The following is a 22822-nucleotide window of genomic DNA, read 5'->3' as shown; positions in this document are numbered from 1 at the left end:
CCTGACTTTGATAAATACAAAGGGAACACCTGTCCTCTCAGCCACCTGGTCATGTATGCCAGGAAGATGTCAACTCAGACTGAAAATGATCAGTTGCTCATCCATTATTTTCAGGACAGTCTGTCCGGTGCTGCTCTTAGATGGTATATGGGTCTTGACAGTGCGAACATCCGATCCTTCAATGATCTTGGCGAAGCTTTCGTCAAGCAATATAAATATAATATGGATATGGCTCCCGATCGGGATCAGTTGCGAGCCATGTCCCAGAAGGACAAGTAGACTTTCAAAGAGTATGCCCAGAGGTGGCGAGAGTTAGCAGCTCAGATTGTGCCTCCGCTGGAAGAGAAAGAAATGACTAAAATCTTTTTGAAGACTTTGAGTTCATTCTATTACGAGCGGATGATTGCTAGCGCTCCTTCTGATTTCACCGAAATGGTGAACATGGGGATGCGACTAGAGGAAGGGGTTAGAGAAGGTCGACTAACCAGGGATGAAGGCTCTTCATCCAAACGATATGGAGCGTTTGCCAAGAAGAAAGATGGAGAGGCACATGCTCTGATCTCCCATGTGAAACCCAGAAGACCCTCTGTGAAGAGGAAGACTGTGCGGCCAGCCAGTAATCAGCATCAGGTGGCTCATGTAGCACCTGTTTTTCGTGATAATAAGCAATATCAGCATCACCATCATCAACAACCACCTCAGCAATATCAGCAGCAACAACATCGCCCTCAGCAGCAGGCCTACCAGCCTCGCAACAACAGTAATCAAGCTAGCCCAAGTTACGAGAGGAAAAGGGTCACCTTTGATCCTATTCCGATGTCATATGCAGAATTATATCCCTCTTTGATAGAGAGGAAGCTGATTACACCGAGAGACCCACCGGCTATACCTGCTAACCCTCAGTGGTGGTATAAGCCTGAGTTGCACTGTGTTTATCATTCGGGTGCTCCCGGTCATGACATAGAGAATTGCTATCCGCTGAAGACTAAGGTTCAAGACCTTATGAGGTGCGGAATTCTGAGCTTTGAGGACGTTGGTCCTAATGTTAAAAAGAACCCGTTGCCCGAGCATGGGAAGTCAGTTAACATGGTCCAGGGTTGCCCTGGCAAGTACAAGGTCAAATATGTCAGTCATATTCGACAATCTCTAGTGGAAATGCATTGTTTGTTGTGTGACTATAGTTACTGTGAGCACGATCATGACCGGTGTCGAGTTTGTTCTGTTAATAGATTGGGTTGTCGCTAGGTGCGCAAAGATCTTCAGAAGATGTTGGATGAGGGAATTATTGAGATCCTTCAGAACAGGAATGTTGACGAGGAGGAGCCAGAAGTCAACGTAATCTCTCCAGTGTTTCGGATACCTGATCCTATTGTCATCAAATTTGATGGTAGCAAGCAGAAGGTTTCCCCTTCTCTGATTATCAAACCTGTAGGTCTAGTACCCTATTCTTCAGAGAAAGCAGTTCCCTTCCGCTATAGTGTTGTTGTTGTGGAAGATGGGAAAGAAGTGCCTTTGCCTTCCTCCTCCGTTGTAAATATTGCTGATGTAAGTGGTCTGACTCGCAGTGGTCGTGTGTTTTCTATACCTCCCAAGCCTAAAACCAATGCTGATTTTGCCTGAGCGCCCGATCGGGAATGCTGTTAATGCTCCGAATCCGGCACCTGTTGTTAAATCCTCCTCTACATTGTTAATTCCTCCTTCTGTTGGCCCAAGTGGCAATGTGAAAGAAGACTGTGATGAGATGCTGAGACTCATCAAGAAGAGTGAGTACAATGTTGTAGACCAGCTTCTACAAACGCCGTCCAAGATATCCGTGATATCTCTGCTCCTGAATTCAGAACCCCATAGGGAGGCTCTACAGAAAGTTTTGGATCTGGCGTATGTTGATCACGACGTCACAATAGAAAAGTTCGATAGCATTGTTGCAAATATCACTGCTTGTAACAATTTGAGTTTCTGTGACTCTGATCTCCCTGAGGGGGGAAGAGACCACAACATGGCTTTACACATTTTAATGAATTGCAAAGACGACGCCATGTCCAACGTGCTGGTGGACACTGGGTCATCCCTGAATGTATTTCCGAAATCCACTCTCTCTAGATTGTCATATCAAGGGCCTCCCATGAGGCAGAGTGGAGTTGTTGTGAAAGCTTTTGATGGGTCGCGTAAGACTGTGATTGGGGAAGTTGATCTCCCAATCAAGATTGGACCAAGTGATTTCCAGATTACCTTCCAGGTTATGGATATTCACCCATCATACAGTTGTCTCTTAGGCAGACCATGGATTCACGAGGCTGGCGCCGTGACATCCACCCTACACCAGAAGCTGAAATTCGTTAAGAATAAGAAACTGGTTGTGGTAGGGGGAGAAAAGGCTCTCCTGATTAGCCACTTGTCTTCCTTCTCGTATATTGATGCTGAGGATGAAGTTGGAACTCATTTCCAAGCTTTATCTATTGCTGAGCCGATTGAGAAGAGAACTCCTTCATTTGCTTCCTATAAAGATGCGAAGTTGGCCATTGAGCGTGGTGCAACTGCTGGATTAGGAAAGGTGATTGAGCCTGAAGATAACAAGTCTCGGGCTGGCATTGGCTTTTCTTCTAGGGTCTTCAATGCGCAAGGGTTGTTCAAGAGTGGAGGTTTTGTCCATACTGTTGATGAAGAAGTTGCTGCTATCTTGGAAGAGGATGCAGAGGACTCCGACAATTTTGTCATCCCTGGCGGGATCTGCAACAATTGGGTCGCTGTGGATGTTCCTACGGTCATTCATAAGTCAGCGTAATATGTTTGCTTTGTTTGAAAACCCTTCTCCCATGCCAAAAGGAGGAGTGATGACATTGTTGGCATCATTAATACAATGATATTTCATTCAGTAAATTCATGTTAAACATTTGTTTTTCCAATTGTTTTCCCTTTTCGCTTTTTTGCATGAAATTGGTGATCACAAAAAACCCTAAAAACAAGAATAAAACCAGCTTTTCATCTGCATAATGATTTGTCTTGTTTAAATTCTAAAGCTTTTATATCCAAAATCATTATGCAGGTTGATTTCTAAACCCATTGAACATAATGATCCAACGCCATCTCCCAATTTTGAATTCCCTGTATTTGAGGCAGAGGAAGATGATCTTGAAGAGATTCCTGATGAGATTTCCCGTCTGCTTAAGCACGAAGAGAAAATCATTCAGCCGCATCTCGAGAATCTGGAAACAGTCAACTTGGGGTCTGAAGATTGTGTTCGAGAGGTCAAGATTGGGGCACTCTTGGAAGAATCTGTTAAGAAGGGGTTGATCAAATTGCTACGAGAATATGTTGATGTCTTCGCCTGGTCATATGAAGACATGCCTGGTCTAGATACTGATATCGTGCAACATTTCCTGCCTTTGAAGCCTGAGTGCGTGCCTGTGAAGCAGAAGCTCAGAAGAACTCATCCTGATATGGCAGTGAAGATCAAAGAAGAAGTTCAGAAGCAAATCGATGCGGGGTTTCTGGTGACTTCTACATATCCTCAATGGGCGGCCAATATTGTGCCCGTACCTAAAAAAGATGGAAAAGTCTGAATGTGTGTGGACTATTTGAATAAAGCTAGTCCGAAAGATGATTTACCTTTACCACATATTGATATGTTGGTAGAAAATACAGCTAAATTCAAAGTCTTCTCATTTATGGACGGATTTTCCGGATATAATCAGATCAAAATGGCACCCGAGGATATGGAGAAGACAACATTCATCACACCTTGGGGAACATTCTGTTATCGAGTGATGCCCTTCGGTTTGAAGAACGTCGGAGCCACGTATCAACGAGCCATGACTACCTTGTTTCATGATATGATGCACAAGGAGATTGAAGTGTATGTCGATGATATGATTGCTAAGTCTAGAACGGAAGTTGAACATGTTGAGCACTTGTTGAAGCTTTTTCAGCGTTTGAGGAAGGATAAGCTTCGTCTGAATCCGAACAAGTGTACATTTGGAGTCCGTTCTGGTAAGTTATTGGGCTTTATAGTCAGCGAGCGAGGTATTGAGGTTGATCCTGCCAAGGTCAAAGCAATACAAGAGATGCCTGCGCCCAAAACTGAGAAGCAAGTCCGAGGTTTTCTTGGCCGCTTGAATTATATTTCCAGATTTATATCCCACATGACTGCCACATGTGCGCCGATATTCAAGCTCCTCCGGAAAGATCAGTCTCATGATTGGACCGAGGATTGCCAAAAAGCTTTTGATAGTATCAAAGAGTATCTGTCCGAGCCGCCGATTCTGTCCCCGCCTGTGGAAGGGAGACCTCTGATCATGTATCTGACCGTTCTTGAAGACTCGATGGGTTGTGTCCTCGGTCAGCAAGATGAATCAGGGAAGAAAGAGTATGCTATCTACTACCTGAGTAAGAAGTTCACTGATTATGAGTCTCGATACTCAATGCTTGAGAAAACATGATGTGCTTTGGCTTGGGCCGCTAAGCATTTACGCCAGTATTTGATAAATCATACGACTTGGTTGATATCCAGAATGGATCCGATCAAGTACATTTTTTGAGAAGCCTGCCTTAACTGGGAGAATTTCCCGTTGGCAGATGTTGTTATCCGAGTATGATATTGAGTATCGAGCTCAGAAAGCTATTAAAGGTAGTATTTTGGCTGACCACTTGGCACATCAGCCGATTGAAGATCATCAGTCTGTTCAGTACGACTTCCCTGATGAGGAAATTCTGTATTTGAAGATGAAAGATTGTGATGAGCCTACACTTGATGAAGGTCCAGAGCCTGGTTCCAGGTGGACTATGGTGTTTGATGGCGCTGTAAATCAGTACGGAAATGGTATTGGGGCAGTAATCATTACTCCTCAGGGCACACATATTCCTCTTACAGCAAGGCTAACTTTCAAATGCACGAATAATATGGCTGAGTATGAGTCCTGTATTATGGGATTGGAGGAATGCATTGATCTGAGAATCAAACATCTTGATGTTTACGGTGATTCGACCCTCGTTGTCAATCAGATCAAGGGTGAATGGGAAACGAATCAGCCTGGTCTTATTCCATACAGAGATTATGCGATGAGGATTTCAACGTTCTTTACAGAAGTTGACTTTCATCATATTCCTCGAGAGGATAATCGGATGGCAGATGCTCTTGCTACGCTTGCTTCAATGATTGTGGTCAAATATTGGAATGAAGTTCCCAATATAACCGTGATGCGCTTGGATAGACCAGCTCATGTATTTGCAGTTGAAGAAGTCAAAGATGATAAGCCTTGGTATTTCGACATCAAGTGTTTTCTCCAGAACCAGGTTTACCTGCCTGGGGCATCTGGGAAAGATAGGAAAACTCTGAGGAGACTATTTGGCAGTTTCTACCTCAATGGCGAAGTGCTTTATAAGAGAAATTTTGACATGGTTCTGCTCAGATGCGTGGATAGACACGAAGCAGACCTGTTGATGACTGAGGTCCATGAAGGTTCATTTGGTACTCATTCCAATGGACATGCCATGGCTAGGAAGGTGTTGAGAGCAGGCTACTATTGGCTGACAATGGAGTCTGACTGCTGCAAATATGTGAAGAAATGCCATAAGTGTCAGATTTATGCGGATAAGATACATATTCCCCCGACACTTCTGAATGTGATTTCATCACCATGGCCTTTCTCCATGTGGGGAATTGACATGATTGGCATGATAGAGCCGAAAGCGTCCAACGGACACAGGTTCATTCTCGTAGCAATTGATTACTTCACCAAGTGGGTTGAAGCTGCATCATATGCAAGTGTGACCAGGTAGGTGGTTGTGAAGTTTATCAAGAATCAACTCATATGCCGTTATGGTGTGCCAGACAAGATCATTACTGATAATGGATCTAACTTGAACAACAAGATGATGAAAGATCTGTGTAGCGAGTTCAAGATAGCACATCATAATTCTTCTCCTTACAGACCCAAGATGAATGGGGTTGTTGAAGCTGCTAACAAGAATATCAAGAAGATTATCCAGAAGATGGTTGTTACGTACAAAGATTGGCATGAGATGCTGCCATTTGCTTTGCATGGATATCGTACATCTGTCTGCACTTCAACAGGGGCAACCCCTTTCTCTCTTGTTTACGGCATGGAGGTTGTACTCCCAGTAGAGGTGGAGATCCCATCAATGAGAGTCTTGATGGAAGCCAAGTTGACTGATGCTGAATGGATTCAGAGTCGTTATGACCAGTTGAATTTAATTGAAGAGAAGCGATTGACTGCCATGTGCCATGCTCAGTTATATCAGCAGAGAATGAAGAAAGCTTTTGACAAGAAGGTCAAGCCTCGTGTGTTCCGAGAAGGTGACCTCGTGCTCAAGAATGTTTTGTCTTTCGCGCCCGATTCCAGGGGCAAGTGGACTCCAAACTATGAAGGTCCATATGTTGTCAAGAGAGCCTTTTCAGGCGGAGCTTTGATGCTTACAACTATGGATGGGGAGGATTTCACTCGTCCTGTGAGTTCAGATGCAGTCAAGAAATACTTCGCCTAAAAATAAAAACAGAATAGCTCGCTAAGTTGAAAACCTGAAAGAGCGACTTAGGCAAAAAATGAGCGTCTCGGTGGATTGAAAACCCGAAAGGGCGATCCAGGCAAAAATTAGAGACATAAAAAATGAAATGTTTGCATCCCGCTAGATTGAGTACCTCATCGTGGGGCAATCTAGGCAAAAATTAGGGATTTGGCAAGTAACTGCATCCTGACAAGACTTTCATTCTGCAACGGTCGTTCGTCAGAGGTTCTCGCTCAGTCATCGCCAACTGAAGCATCAAATACATCGAATTCAAATTGGTAGAGAAATGGTCATTATGTTCAATGTAGCCCTCTTCTAATATATATCACCGATTTCAAATTTGTACAGATCTATGGAGTCTTGCCATTTGTAGACTACCATTCCATCAAATCAATTTGAGCCTTTTATCCAATTATTTGCACTCTTATTTGTTTCTATTCAACAAATGTTTTGCATGTTTTAATTGATAAAATATCATTGCTTTTAAACAAACAAATTCTTCAAAATTGTTTTTAAACAAAGTGGATGTTCACAATGATGAAAGGATACTTAAGAGATCCACAGTGCTCTCCCAAGGGTGGCATGATCTCCAACAGGGTAAGACTTTTGTTCATGTTCCTTGCATTGGTTGTATCCTCTTTCTCCAGATTGTTGTTGGGATTTCTCCCCAAGCAGAGTTTCTGTTGAAATTTTTCCCCCGAGCAGGGTATTTGTTGGGATTTCTCCCGAACAGATTTTTTCTCCAGAGCAGAGTCTTTGTTATGACTCCTCCTTATTCAGAGTGCTTGTTGAGGTTTTCACCTCCCCTCCCTTCAGCAGAGCAGTGATTCTTTCCTCCTCAGCAGTTGTGGTTCCTTTTGGAAGGTTCATTATCTGGTGGCTGGTCCCCAGTTCTCCTTCTTTTCCTCAGATAAATCCCCAATGATTTGGTGTGATGGATTTTTATCTGTGGTGATTCATCCCTTGCAGAGATCTTGCTGTTTCCTGATCCCCGTCAGAATTGTTTATTCTCTGGTGATCTTGGCTTTCTCTCCTGTGGTGTAGTACCGGGCGTTTGTTCCCTGGGCTTGTTTGTGTTAGATACGTCTGTTTGTCAGCATTCACCAAACATAAATCACGCATATTCATGCATAATCATAACATTCAAATATTCATGTTGCATTCTTTTCCATATATCTTTGTTTGTTATTCCCTGCTTCTGGTGATATATTTTCCCCAAGCAGATGTGGGTGTGTCCGATCTCTCAATATAGAGTCTGCCCCATAAGCAGAAAGTGTTTATCCTTTCCTTCCATATTCCCCACTGAGTTATATCCTCGTGGATGATGGTTGTTTCAGTTTCCTCCCAACACATATATTGGGATGGGTGTCCCCTATTGAGTTATATCCTCATTAGGATGAGTCTTGATTCAGTTTGCCTTTTTGGATTGATCCTGAATTGGCCTTTTTGGAACTGTCTCTTGTGCTTCCCCGTGGTATAAATGAATAATTACTCAATATTTAGTAGTCATTCACGTTATCCCCGGTGGAATTTGTGGTTTCCTACCCTGTAAACTGGTAGGTGTAATCCCTCCTTTTGTTGAATAATTGATCAGTATATCAAGAATTATTCACCTTTCCCTCAGCGGAGTTGGTGGCCTTCTACCCAGTAAACCGGTAGTTGTAAACCCTAATTTTTCCCCCTGTACAGAGTTAACCTTTGTTGTTCATCCTAGTTGATGACGGTTACTCTTCCGTGGTTTTCTACCCAATATCCGGTAGATATAATCCCTTTTGTGGCGTTTATCATTATCCAATATTCGGTCTTGATATTCCCTCCTTCTTTTGTGGATAGTTGCTCTGTTTAAGCAATTTTATCTCCAGTAAGGTCGCCAGCGGATCCTCCTTCATTTATTGTTTGTCGGTGATGGATCTCATTGATCATTGTTTTTAACAATGTATCCCCCGTGAGTCTTCTTTCATTTACCCTTTTGTTGGTAATGATTGTTTCTCCCCTTGATTGGTCATCATTATATACCTAGTTTGGTATCCCGATGCCTTTCTTTTCGGTCGATTTATCCTTTATTAACCCAGTAAACCGGTTGTGGATAATCTTCCATGCGAGTATATTATCTACGTTATGACGGTAATAGATACTATATCTCATGCACTCTTCTGGTCGGAGCCTTCTGTCCTTCCCCAGCTGAGTAAGATTCGTATTCCTTTGTTTTGGAATCGAATATCCATCCTATAAACAAGTTTGCGTCTTGCTTTCTTCCAGGATGATGAGTGTTTTGGAAGTAAAAACCAATCCACGCCTCGGTCGGTCACCTATTATATGCCCAGTAACCGGTATCTCTGGTGTTCCTTCCATTCGAGTATATTATCTACGTTCTGACGGTAATAGATAATATATCTCATGCGCTCTTTGGTTGAAGCCTTTTGTCCTTCTCCAATCGAGTAAGATTCATGTTTCCCTTTGAGGAGTCGAATGTCCATCCTAGTCGTGTTTGCATTTGAAGCCCTTCTTTCGGATGATGAGTGTTTTGGGAATATTCCCCAATTCACGTTGGTCGGTCACCTATTATATGCCTACAAACCGGTATCCCTGGTGTTCCTTCCTTTCTTCTCCCTATTATGGCCTTGGTCCCCTGTGGAGTCAGATTTTCCTGAGTTGAAATATACCTTTTTAGGTTTTCCTCAGATGTTTTGAAGTCTTGATATCTCTCACCCTTATACCGGTCTTAGATATTCATTTCTTCTTGAGCTTGTTACCAACTAAACCAGTAACACCTCATTTCCTGTTATTTTCCCCAGGAGATTCCTTTTGGATATCCCCGGTGTGGTCCCTTAGTGGATGGTTCCCATCAGGTTCCGGATTTTTATCCGAAGTATCCTTTATGGATAGTTCTGCTGTATTGGCATATTCCCCAATACACACATCCTTGAGTCCGTTTGGGTTTTTCCAATGGATTTGTTCCCTTTGGAAAACCCTTATCCCCAGTTTTAAGTCGTGACCTGCTCACGCATTTTCAGTCTTTACTCCCCATTTGAGTCTTTCCTCATTGAATGATTTATTCATGAGAGTTCCCCAATAGAGTCTCTGTCCCTAGTGAGTGCATTACTCCTATGGATTTGTCTTTTCTTCTTTGTGGACACATATCCCCACATGGAGTTTTGTTTTGCATACATACATTTGCATCATGAGGTCTCTTAGGGACCAAAATTTGTCTCTTTGTTATTATTTAAGCTCATTCTACCTCGTCGAGACGAAGATTTTAACCTTCACTTCTCCGGCTAGAATGACCTTAAATAGGGGCATCTGTAAGACCCTAATTTTGTCCCTAAGATCCCTCATGGCATCATAGCATTTCATTGCATAGCCTCAAGGATCTTTGAGCATCTTGGCTTCCTTTCCCCTTTGGATAGGGATCTCTTTTGAGTGGTTTTGATCACCAGGCATACTTGCATTATATATCATTGCTTTTATCATTTCATTTACTAACAAAAAGTACAAAAATATGTCATTAATCTTTGTTACTTGCAGCTTAAGCAAACACAGGTCAAGCACCCTTTGTGCAAGAGATGATGGTATTTTCTTGAGATTGGACCATATGATCATTTTGATGAGCTTATATGAGTTATGGTTCCATTTTGGAGCATTTTTCCCAAATGATGGAGGTTCAAATTCATCAAAACATTTTCAGGTCATCTGAGGACTAAGACAGTCAACTATGCAGTCAACTGAGGACTTTGAGGTTAGGGAGATAATTGAGACACTTCATTCATGTTCAAACAAGGTCCATTTGACATTTCAAACATCCATATTGAAGATTTTGAGGTCATATCAAAATTTTCCCAAAATGGAAAGAGACCTATAATTTCAAGTTTCCTAAAATGGCTTCAGTCCACATTCAACTTAACTTTCCAACATCAAAGAAGCTTCAAATGAAATTTTGTTAAACATGAAAGTTGAAGATCGTTCTCTCCCATTTCCAAAAAGTCCAAGATCATGAGCATCTGATGAATGGTTGAAGAATTATGATCAAATGATTGCCAAGTGTGCATGGAAGTTCAACATGGCATAACTTTTGATCCAAAACTCCAAATTGGTCCACTCATTTTGCAAAATGCTCCTCATGACCAATATTTTCCAAATCAAACATTGCATTGCATGAAATTAGCTCACATGATCATTTGTCCATGCATGAACATTTTGGAGGGAAAATCAAGAAGTTAAATTTTGTTGATCATACATGCAAAATACCAATTCCATGTTGATTATTGGGTGATTTTAAGTGAATTCAAGGCCCAGCATGGCACTGTTCACGTGTAGCATGTACATGCTAAGCTCACTTGCATTTTTTGCACTACACCTCCTATTTCACTAATCATGTTTAGCTTTGGCTTAATCATTGTTTCAGCATCATTAACACACCATATAAAAGCAAAACCCTAATTTCATTTAGGGGCATAACAGAATTCAGATCTCAAAATTTCCAAATTCCTTCCAAATTTTCTCTCTTCGAAAATCCAAATTTCTTGACACAAACCTTCAATCTCTTTGCATATTCATGACCCCTGTGTGATTCTGAGCAAGAATCATCATCTGGATTGTTCGTTTGAGCTGGATTTTGAGCCACACAAAGCTTGAACATGAAGATGGATCTTGAAAATTGAGCTTCAATTTGGTGGATTCAAGTATCAATTCGTGCATAAAGCTTCAATACACAAGTTGAGGAGAATATCTGGAGCTGGAGGAAGCTTGAATCAAAGAAATCAACTCACTGCTCTCCAAAAAGGTTGGAATTCGAATCTCATTATTCTTCATTTTATTGCCCTGAATTGATAGATCTTGCACTGCAGATGATCCTGATATAAATAGAATTTGAAATCGATGAGTATTGAGTGAGATATGCTGATTTGAAGTTTTGATTGCCATTATGTTTTTGTTCGATTTGCTTGATCCATGAGAAATTAGGCTTAGATAACATGATATTTATGATCTACTCATCGAGACGGTTCGAACCATATGCCTATTGATGATTTCTGGAAAAAAAAATTGTGTTTTCTCCGCCTGGCTGGCCGGAGAAGACGGTGGAAACAACCACCAGCCGCCGCCTGTATTAACTGCTAGGGTTTATCCCTGCTGGCGCCACGCGTGCGCCTACTTGGCATATCCATTGGCCATTGCTTGTTTGACCACGCCTATATGGTATTTGACTGCTGATGTGTGCGCCACTTCATTAAATGAAGTGTTGCATTTTGATGAGCACGCCTGGTACCTTTGCAACCTGCGTTCGATTCTGGCCAATGATTTGTTTAATTGATTTTATTTTCTGAGCGTTTGAACCATGTTGTCCTCTGTTCGATCCTCACATGGCTTATGTTTGTTTAATTTTTCTTTGAGCGCCTCTTTTACCATGCAAACCCTGGTTCGATTCCTGGCAATGTTACTTTTGATTTATTTTCCATCCGCTGTTTTGACCTCATGATCCTGTGTTCAATACTCTGCCAGGACAATTTCTGTTTATTATTTTCCAGCGCTTTTGTGACCTTGGTGTCCTGGGATCAACTCCTGATTCCACATATTTTCAAATTTTATCAAACAATTTCCATTTCCCTCCACATTTTGCCATGCATTTGGTCATTATTTCAATATATTTTCATCAATTTGCAAAAATCACTAAAAATAGGAAATAAATCCAAATTGCTCCCAATTTTTTCTCACTTGATTGTATTGATGTCTATTATTTTTAGATGTCATTTGTGTGAATTGGTTGCCTCTGGTTTTTTAATTGTGATTGTATGTTTGAACATGTATCCAAATGTACCATGCTATATTCAATTGATTGTGAAATGCTCATTGTTTGTCCAGTGAAGTTGAAATTTGACATGCTTATTCCTAACATGTTACATGATTTTTGAGACTTGGTTTTGGAATTTTTATCATTTTCCATCTCTGTTTTGCACACATGGATATATGTTGTAACATTTGGTGTCACATTCTTGACCTTGTACTTGTGCATTTTCATTCACACACCATTTGTTGTCTTCTGGACTTGAATTTTTGCATGATGTTCATTCTTAACATGATATACTTGCATAAAAAATTTCATGATCATTGGATTCATTTATGTTTTAATGTGGATTTTCTATGTTTGATATCCAATTTGGATCACATTGTTGACCTTTGCCTTATCTTGTTCAATTGATGGCTTTGCTTATTGATTTGGCTTTGATCCTTTTTAGGCCTTATTCTTGTTTGATTGAATATGTTTCATGTGAATTGTTGGCTGCTGTTTTGATTATTTGCCTTGCCTTTGACCCTAGTCTTTGTACTAGTGGTTTGTACTCACAAATTGTGTTTGTGTTTCAGGTATTTAGCACTAATGATTGGTGTGGCCTCATTACTTGAGATGCCAATTGCTTTGATCACTAACCCTTGCTGTTTTGTAGGTCATTTGATATGATGAAACAATTTGAGTGCTTGCACTCATGCCTTGCTTTGTGTAACACTGTTGATTGGTTTTATCGGTTTTCTGATTTGCTTGTCTGAGTTACTAATTGACTAGCCTTTTGTACAGGTACTTTAGTCACTTTTAGCTCTTGCTTGAGCTTTGCTTTGGTTTGTGGTTGGTATACCACCTAGGTAACCATTCTCTTTCTCCATGTAGTCTGGAAGTCCTGTCGCCTTTTTGGCAGGCATTTGGCTGAAGTCCTCCTTAAGAGGCCATGTTTTTTATTGTTTACTTTTGTGCCAAAGACCTCTAAATGAGGCATTGTTACTTGATAAGTCCTCCTAAGTGAAGAGGAAATTGACAGATAAAAGGGATTTGTAATCAATCCCCTGTTATTCAGTTGAGTCTTTCATTATGCTCGCACTACGTGCTGATGCTTTTGAATAAACACCCAAGATCTTGTATAGAGTCAATCAGGTGGAATAGGGTCCCTCATTCTGGATCCCCACATCTTCTTTATCATAAGCTCACCCAGGCCAGGGTTAAGAGCATGAGGTCTTATCCTCATTTCCTATTCATTAGCTTCACCCTAACTCTCAATGTTAGTGGTTAAGAGCTTCTGTTTACACTTATACAGCTGGCTTGTTTGTCGAGGTTGATATGATCCCTTGACTAAAGCCCACCCTTGTGTGAAGCCTCTTGTCTGTGCATAGCGTGTGATTGTTTGTTCATCTGTGCATTGATGTTTTGTGTGTGCCTCTGTGCATTATTTTCATTTTTTGAGCATTACTTGTATATCATTACCATGACCATTGCTCATACATTGTGACAGTTACCTTGTCCTTTTGAGGAGTCAATGTAAGTCCAGCTATTGGCATTTGTTTCCTTTGTGTGGTTAGGAGTTAGATGTAAGACCATTGATTGGCATTCTATTTCCTTGGAGTCGAGTGTAAGACCATCTATTGGCATCTTGTTTCCCCTTACTGTTGTTATCTCTGATACTTACTTTATTTGCTTTTGCCCTGTGCTTGACTATTCCAAAGGTTGGTACTTGCTTGGATCATCTCTATGATCTCAAGAGAGTGAACACCTAGTGTGATTGCATTTCTTATCACCCACCTTTTGCGTGCTTAACCTTGATCCATATTTTCATCCTTAACCCAAACCAGAAAACTATTGTGCAAACATTTGACTTGTTTTCAAAACTAGAAACCTAAGCCTTAGGCTTTTGATTTTCAAACTTTCTTTTCATAACACTCATTGTGAATTGAATCTTCTAATCAACTTTGACCATTTTTGCACATACTTCTAATTGGTTAATTCAACCCATTCAAATCTCTTTTGTGGTTCCAACAACCATCTCTTAATCAAATTTTTCATAACCATTTGCTATTAGGTTTGAGTTATCTTTGTGGTAGATATAATACTCACCTTTGTCCTTAGTGATCGAACTGTAAGACTTCCATGCTTATTATAGGGTTAACCCCTCACTAGCATGTCGAAGCTATTCTCACATGGTGGACTTGTGGTTTTTCAGGTCGAGTTTTCTCCCTTTGATAACAAAAGACCTTAGGGCTTTTGGACCAATCAATCCACTCACTTTTTTGAAATCTTTTACCCGAATTACGGGGTTTTGATCCTTATCTTTCATGAGAAGGTACATAGGCAATGGGTTCATCCATCCAAACAAAAATGTAAATAACTTGTACATTCTTTTCTCATCTCTTCAATCATGTTTGCACATAAATAATTTCATAAACAATAACCTTTGCAACACGTTGTGAAAAGGGCTCCCTAGGAGTACCTAGGATGTTGTGGGTGCCTAACACCTTCCCATGACATAACCAACCCCCTTACCCAGATCTCTGACCTTCTTTTACTAGTTTTGTTTGTAAAACTTTATAGGTTTTTTTTCGCTTTCTAACCTTTCCTTTGGATAAATAGAAGTGCGGTGGCGACTCGACTTTGTATGATTTACCTTGGATCTAATTAATATTTCCAATGGTGACTGTCATACCCCAATTTTGTCCGGTCATATTTAAAATTTTCATAAAATTAATTTCATTTTTTTAAAATTTAACATCATATGCACATCATGGCATGCCTTTCATCACGAGAATACTTCACTTTAGTTTCCTATCATTATTATGCCATTTTCATACTACCTAGAAACGTGCATTTCATAAAATCCATTTCATTAAAGAGTATGATTTATTATATGAATGCAAGAAAAGGGATATAGTGAAAGGATATTTCTTAAGGTGGGATACCAATATGGATCAAGGACACGTTTGAGTTTCATCTTGACAACACCATAATACTGAATCCATAAGCAAAGTCATGAACATGGTTTATTACAGACAGTAATCGTTGACACGCCATGGACTAGCTTATTTTACTTCTTGCACCTTACTGAACCAAGTTACCAAGTTGGCAAGAGTTGAAGAGATATTAAATGAATGACTTAAATTCGCAAATTCACATTTTTTGTTCTTCATTTATAACCATCATGGCCTTAGGCCAAGGATTAAGAGATCTTTTGCTCAAACGTGTATCAAATGGCCAATGATCCCAAAATACAATATGGCACGGTTTAAAAATGTCAATAAAGAAATACATTGGCTGAATAAATTTTGGATTTTTTTTTACAAACACAATTGTTTCAAGTATAACCATGAGAAGTCATGCTGTTGGTTACAAACAGTCCAATGATCTAAGTTACGTTACAATCAAGTCAAACGAAAGGAATAAGCTTCAAACTGGAAATTAAACATCCCTTTGCCATGATGCTTTCCTAGATTTTCCCTGCAGCCCATTACAATCTCGCTCCACAGCCTACAAAGTCCACAAACCAAGCAACATGCCTTAACAGTTTTGTGTTGAGGAATTAGGCCCTGCGAAAAAATACCGAGCTGAAATTCAAAGCAGCCAAGAGAATCAATGACATTACAAGAAGAAACAGATTTCCAAAAGATTTAACAAGCAACATGCCGTGTCCGGATAAGCGCAGTCCAGCCTGCATCACCTGTATCACACAAATTTAACCAAGGTTTCAGTACACTTATTATGGCATATGTTTTATAATCAATGTTCATCACTAAGCCAAGGAGAAATATGGGAATTCCACCGAGAGTGTTGCCGATAAAGAGTTTACGGCATGTTTAAACTCAGTCTTCTACATGAAAAAAAGAAAGTCCGCTTGATGCATGAGATTACATCAGAGTCTTCAAAAACTGGGACTCCAAGTCTTTCGAATTAAGGATGTCCAAAACGGCTGCGTTTGCACCGGACCGGAGTGCTATTATTTACAACAATTTGTTTGATTATGGTAGGTCATCATTCAACAAAGATTTTATCCAGAAAGATGTAAGGTTGGATGCTACGTTGAAGAACCACGAAGAGGATGTTATCCCAAATATAGACTGTCAGGATCTTCAGCAAACAGGCACCTACACTACAGTCAATTTACACCAGCATCAGGAAAATGGCAGTGAAAGGCTTATGGCGCATGAGCTGAAGGCTATGGTCATTACCTTTCAAAACAGAAGTGAAATCATGGAACTTGAAGTTACTCGCCAACTTATGTCGGCATAACAGCACCCTGCAATATAACAAATCCATTCAAAATTCCCAAGAGTTTCGGATGTCCAAGAATTGTCGAAACAGTAAGACACCGCAAGATACCGTGGAGTTTAGCAAAACTGTGAGCCACAAATAACCGACCATATTGCAGGATAGAAATCCACTGCAGGGCCATTTGGTTAACATCAGAAACCTGCATATCACAAATGCACCCTTATAAGATCACCAACCATACATCTTGCAACGCTCGAATAATTTCATAACAGCCATACCAGGAGTAGAACAATAAACAAATGAAGAACAAGTTATTTTCAAGTTTGTACATAAAAAGCATCCTAAGAATGGACTTTGATACCTTAACTTGTTAATTATGCACGAGCCACTTCATGAAATTGACTGGTACATGACCTGTAAAGAAGCAACCTGCAATACATTTTTAATACCATAAGAGCCACACGGTGACGTAAAGCAGATTCAGCATAACTACACCATGATACCAAGATGCACGACGCATAACGTACCTAAGGCCGAACAGGCCGAACAGGACAAAATGCTGCCGCTATACACCATCCCGGAATCACTACAACAACAAAGTGATACCAAGCATCATGAATTCACCATCACCATGACTTCAATCTTTACAACAGCCAATAATGCACAACCACATGCCAAACTCATGATGCAAGTCTATCCATCACATAACTATGCCATCTACCTACCTGTCATCATTCAAAAAAACCTGCATCAAACCAACATTTAACCTAACTAATACCATGCTCAGACCAACACCAAACGCATAAATTCTAATGGCCTACCCATCCTTCAACCAAAACCAAACATGTCCTAAGATATGTGAGAGAAACCAATCCAGCAGTCAGCATTCAAGATAGCATGATAGCATGACAAAACCTGCAAAGCCATGGCACATTGAAGTCAGGCATAGAATTGGCAAAGTTTAAGGATTCATAAAAATCAATACAAGAAAATACCTGTCACGATGAAACATACTCGTCAATCTTCCAAACCTTGTAAACATGCATCTATCACAACATAAACCTATTGCAAAATCAGAACACGAGCTTAAAAAAAACAAATGGCAAATGCTAAGTAAAATAGACAATTACTGCAGTGAAAAGTAAAAAATAGGTGGTTACCACGGATTCACTACAGACAAAACCCCATCCTGCCATTTGAGGGACCACACCGATTTGAAGCACCACTAACTCTGAGAAATTCTGCTACCTAACGGAATGATTCTCCCACTAACTTGCCAAGCTCATGAGAGAGGAATTCAAAACCTCGTACATCAAAAATGCTATAAATAAGGACCTCCAGGGATGAAGTAGGGATCCGAATTTCTGCGCCGTTACTCTGGAGAAATCATTCCAAAGCCCTAGTTAAAAAAGCTCTGTTTTGAACTTATTGAGATTTTCACACCGAAGCTCAACAAGCTCGAGCTAAGCCCCCTGTCAAAACCGAAACGAACCCGAATCGTCAAAGAGGAAGCGAAGAAGACGGAAAGTTCGAGAGGAAGAAAGAACCTTGAAAGACCTAAGGATCATTTACCTCACCTTGCCGGGGCTGAAACGTCGGACTAGCTCCGACTTGGTATTTAACATTTCTCCTTTGCATGATTTGATATTGCCATTTTGTTTGTATCGCCTCATTGAATGCAAACCCCATGATTATTGCATAAAATTGTTGTTGCCATGGTTTTGATTTTGAGCTGAAAACTCAGGTTTCTGATTGTGTTTGTTTTCCGAATCTGGCTCTTTGGATTTTGCTGTTTGTTTAGATTTGGGTTCAGGAACGATTATTTGGTTAGGAGTTTTGATGTTGGTTTTAAGTACTCGCGACGGCGCCGCCCTGGTTGTGTAGAGGTGCCGTCGTGGATTTATGTCACTACTACCATGTTTGCTTCAAGGTTGAGGCTGAACAGAAGAGAGAAACAAAACAATTTTTAATCTTTGGCTCTATAGTAAAAACATGTTTCATTTATTTTAAGGGTATAAATTTATATGTGTAGAGGTTTAATATTTGTTTAACACGGATGGTTTTCAAGAAGCCATTATTTTTTTTATTAATTGAAAGAATTAATTATGCATAAAAACCATAAAAACCAAAGTAGGAATTGGATTGGTATTGAGCTGGCAGTGACCATTGGATTACCCGAAGCAATATATAGAATGTTTCATGCTGCATGGGCGACACGTGTGTTTTGGGCAGACCAAATGAGATCCCATTTTCCAAATGATTAAAGCTGGCGTTTTGAATTCATTTAAATTTCTTTTTCTTTCTCTCTGCTCTACTTTAAGTGTAGATTTGGTAGTTTGGTTCACTATGAGATAGGACAGAGGCGGTGGCCTCATCCTTCCCTTAGGGTCTCGGTAATGAATTTTTATTTAGCTTTTTTTTGGATCATCCTATTTATTTGTTTTTCTCATCGATTTCCTGAGCCAAAATTTTAGTATACCCCCTTAGTCTCCATACACACCCTAACATGTTCTAAATTTTGATCTTATTATTTACTTCACATTTTATTTTGGTGTTTAGGTAATAAATTATAATAACACTAGTAGTAAAGATAAATCATTGTTTTAATTTGATCATTGTTTTTTTGATTTTAAGTTTGTCGTCTTATTAGAGTATAATTAAGCGTAGGATTAGTTATTCTCGAGTCCGATCTCTTTTAAAAAAAAATCAAACTCAACATATTTAATTAATATACTCTTCAAAACTTATTTAAATTAATTTTGAATGAAAAGGAGAATAGTAAGCTTCCGCTTTACTACCTCTCGACTATTCGAATAATTGGCGTACGCCATATTGCTCGAATTGTCGTCATTTAATTAAAACCTTAAAAATTCTATAAAATTAAAATTATTTTCTCAAATTAATTACAAACTCCAAAAGGCTCTATTTTAATAATTAATCATTAAATGAAAAGGAGATTAATAAGCTTCCGCTTCATTATCTCTCGATTATTCGAATAATTGGCGTACGCCATATTGCTCGAATTTTTGTCATTTAATTAAAACCCTAAAAAACCCTATAAAATCAAAATCTCTCTCCAAATTATTTATAAATTCTAAAAAACCTTATTCTAATTAAATTTTGAATGAAAAGGAGATTAGTGAGCATCCGCTTCATTATCTCTCAAATATTCGAATAATTGGCGTACGCCATATTGCTCGGATCTTCGTCATTCATTTTAAACCTTAAAAAATTCTATAAGATTAAGAGTACTCCTCCAAATTATTTATAAATTCTAAAAGCCCTATCTTAATAATAAACCTTTGAATGAAAAGGAGAATAATGAGCATCCGCTTCATTATCTCTCGATTATTCGAATAATTGGCGTACGCCATATTGCTCGGATCTTCGTCATTTAATTTAAACCACTATCATACAAGCTCAAATCATCTTTAAATCCAAACCTACCAATTCAAATACAAACCATTTTCGCAAAACAATTAAAAACATATCTTTTACAATTTAAACCTCGGGTGATAGGAGATGGGAGGCGCACGCCTCATTGTCTCTCGATTATTTGAATAATTGGCGTACGCCATATTGCACAAATTATCGACTTCCGATTAAAACACTTTAAATAAACTTGGATAAGGGAATAGGGGGCGGACGCCTCATTATTCTTTGAATAAGCAAGTAGGGGGCGTACGCCTCACTACTGTGCATACTCAACATCCACAAACACAACTTTCAAAATAATCAAACGAAAAAGGAGTGGAAGGCGTACGCCTTATTACTCCTCGAAGGAATTGGTCAATTGGTGTACACCACATCGCTCAATCTTTTGTCGTTCTTTAAAATACCTTAACAAATCAAACTAATGTCCCGCCCCGTGCAACCTATAACTTAAAAATTCTTTTCAAAAGAACACTGGCAATCCTTTCTAATGCGCATAACAAACCAATGCTTAAGCCTCCGCCGAGAGTAAACAAGCCAGCGTTTAGCCTTTAGAACGCGATCTACACAGTTGTTCATTAAAAGACACCAACAAAAACCGTAGTTTCCCGAACTACGAATGCTCTGATTTCCTTATTATACCATAAGGATACGTAGGCAGGAGATTGCTGTATCTTCGCGAGCACACTAATAAAAAACCTCCCCTTTCCCCTTTTGAGGTCTTCAATCATCTCTATTATCAACTCTAATTACTCGAAGAAAGCAAATAACAATAAACTAACATTCAAATAGCAAATTAGATTAAGAGGTTCCCGTTGAGTACAACGGACGTGAGGGGTGCTAATACCTTCCCCTTGCGTAATCGACTCCCGAACCCGAATATGGTTGCGACGACCATTATTCCATTTTCTAAAAGGTTTTATCGATATTTTCCTATTCCTTCATTGGGACAAATAAAGTTCGGTGGCGACTCTGTTCGAACATAAATTTTTCCGCGACCATCGCGAGGAATCGCATTTTTCGAGGTGCGACAGATGGCGACTCTGCTGGGGATGTTTGCTCCAAGCTAGAGAGAGTCAAGCCTAACTTAGTCAATTTGCTATGAATGTTAGAATATTGCTTTCATTTGCTTTTGTATATCTTGATGTATTATTTATGTTATATAATTTATTCTGCTATTGTGTTGGGTGATCTATGGTACTTGGCATCTGTTGAGAGATAAGCTCCGTACCCGAGCTTTGAGAAGAACTTAGAACCCGGAGTTGTGTAGTATTGAACCGGGGGGTGTACACCTCATTGGGACAATACGAGAACTCCACCTAGAGTAGATCTGCTCAGGGTTTCCATCATAATATGGCTAGCCCATCATTACGAGGAAACGTTGAACATGGTCCATGACTCTGGGAACCTCATCTTAAACTGAAGTCCGTCTTCATGATTGGCGATTGTGTAGTATTGAACCGAAGGGTGTACACCCTGTTCGTACAATACGAGGATCCCACTTAGAATAGACTGATTCAGAACTTCCATTTCAATGTGGCTAGCCCATTATTGCGATGGAAGACTGAACTTAGTCCATGACTCTAAGTTCTTATCATGAAAACGGATAACCTTAGAGCAATCCTTGTTGTGTGGGGTAAAAGACATAGAACCGTTGTTAAGTTGAACCTTGTGATAGATGTGAAGCCTGGATCCCTGTCATTGCATAAACATCATGATTGCATTCATTATGAGCATAGCAAAATCATTTACACACTTTTATTTTCAGGGAATTTCAAAATTTTCAGTTAATTAAGCATTCAAGAACAAATGGAGTCAGGAAAGAAAAAAACATTCCAAATCAAAGCTAAGGTACCGTGTGTGAAGAAGTTCATTGCATTCAGAGATGGGTTGACTAATATCCGTCGAGACGCATTCACACTCAAATATGGGAAGATTCTACACTTGTTGTCTGTACCAGTACAAAAAGAAGCTATTACCGCACTAGCCCAGTTTTATGATCCACCACTCAGAAGTTTCCTCTTTAGAGATTTCCAGTTGGCCCCGACTTTGGAAGAATTCGGAAGAATATTAGACTCTCCTAAGCAGAAGAAGGGACCATACAGGGGGCTAGGTCAAATCCCTAAACCCGAAGAGTTGGCAGAAGTACTAGACATCCCAGTCAAAGATCTAACCCCTAACATCAAAATTTGGGGGAAGGTGCAAGGAATTCCACAAGAGTACCTGGAGAAAACTGCTCAAAGCTTTGCCAAAGCCCAGAAGTGGGAAGCCCATGACACTATTATGGCTTTACTTATCTTTGGATTGGTGTTATTTCCTAACATGGAGAAGTTAATTGATGTGGCAGCTATTAGCGTGTTTTGGGCCGTCAAGGTTAAGAATGAAGATCCAGTACCCGCACTCCTAGCAGATGTCTATCACACCTTGCACTTACGCTTTGAGAAGGAGGGAGGGCTGATGTTATGTTGCATACCACTCCTTTACCAATGGCTGGTCTCTCATGTGTTCAAAGAGGTTGGTACAATTGAAAGTATGGATGGATATGAGTGGTCTCAAAAGCTGGTAGGACTCACTGAAAATACCATTATTTGGTATCCTTATGGCTTGAATGTGGGAGACACAATTGCTAGTTGTGGAGAATTCCCGAATGTACCGCTAATAGGGTCAAAAGGATGCATTAACTACAATCCTGTTTTGGCAGTAAGGCAGTTGGGTTATCCTATCACATACAAACCAGATGACCAGTTGTTAGAAGGTTTTGTGTTCCATAATATGGAGGATCCCGCTATGCTGAGAAGGGTCATCCGAGCCTGGGAGAAAGTTCGCTTCAGAGGACAAGACAAAGGAAAGGGT

The 22822-nt window shown here is 39.9% G+C and overlaps 1 long non-coding RNA gene across 1 annotated transcript; it reads right to left on the bottom strand.

The window, feature by feature from the left end:
• Positions 1 to 17113: 17113 nt before the first annotated feature.
• On the bottom strand, positions 17114 to 17951 carry LOC127097621 (uncharacterized). Its single transcript, XR_007793109.1, has 4 exons — positions 17698 to 17951; positions 17533 to 17599; positions 17359 to 17452; positions 17114 to 17262 (listed from the first exon to the last, which is right to left on the bottom strand). It is a non-coding gene; the product is annotated as an uncharacterized LOC127097621 (long non-coding RNA).
• Positions 17952 to 22822: the final 4871 nt, after the last annotated feature.

Source organism: Lathyrus oleraceus, chromosome 6, assembly GCF_024323335.1.
Source record: "Lathyrus oleraceus cultivar Zhongwan6 chromosome 6, CAAS_Psat_ZW6_1.0, whole genome shotgun sequence".
NCBI classification, from domain to species: Eukaryota; Viridiplantae; Streptophyta; class Magnoliopsida; order Fabales; family Fabaceae; genus Lathyrus; species Lathyrus oleraceus.
Note: the sequence above shows the minus strand (reverse complement) of the source record. Positions and strands in the feature narration are given on the sequence as shown.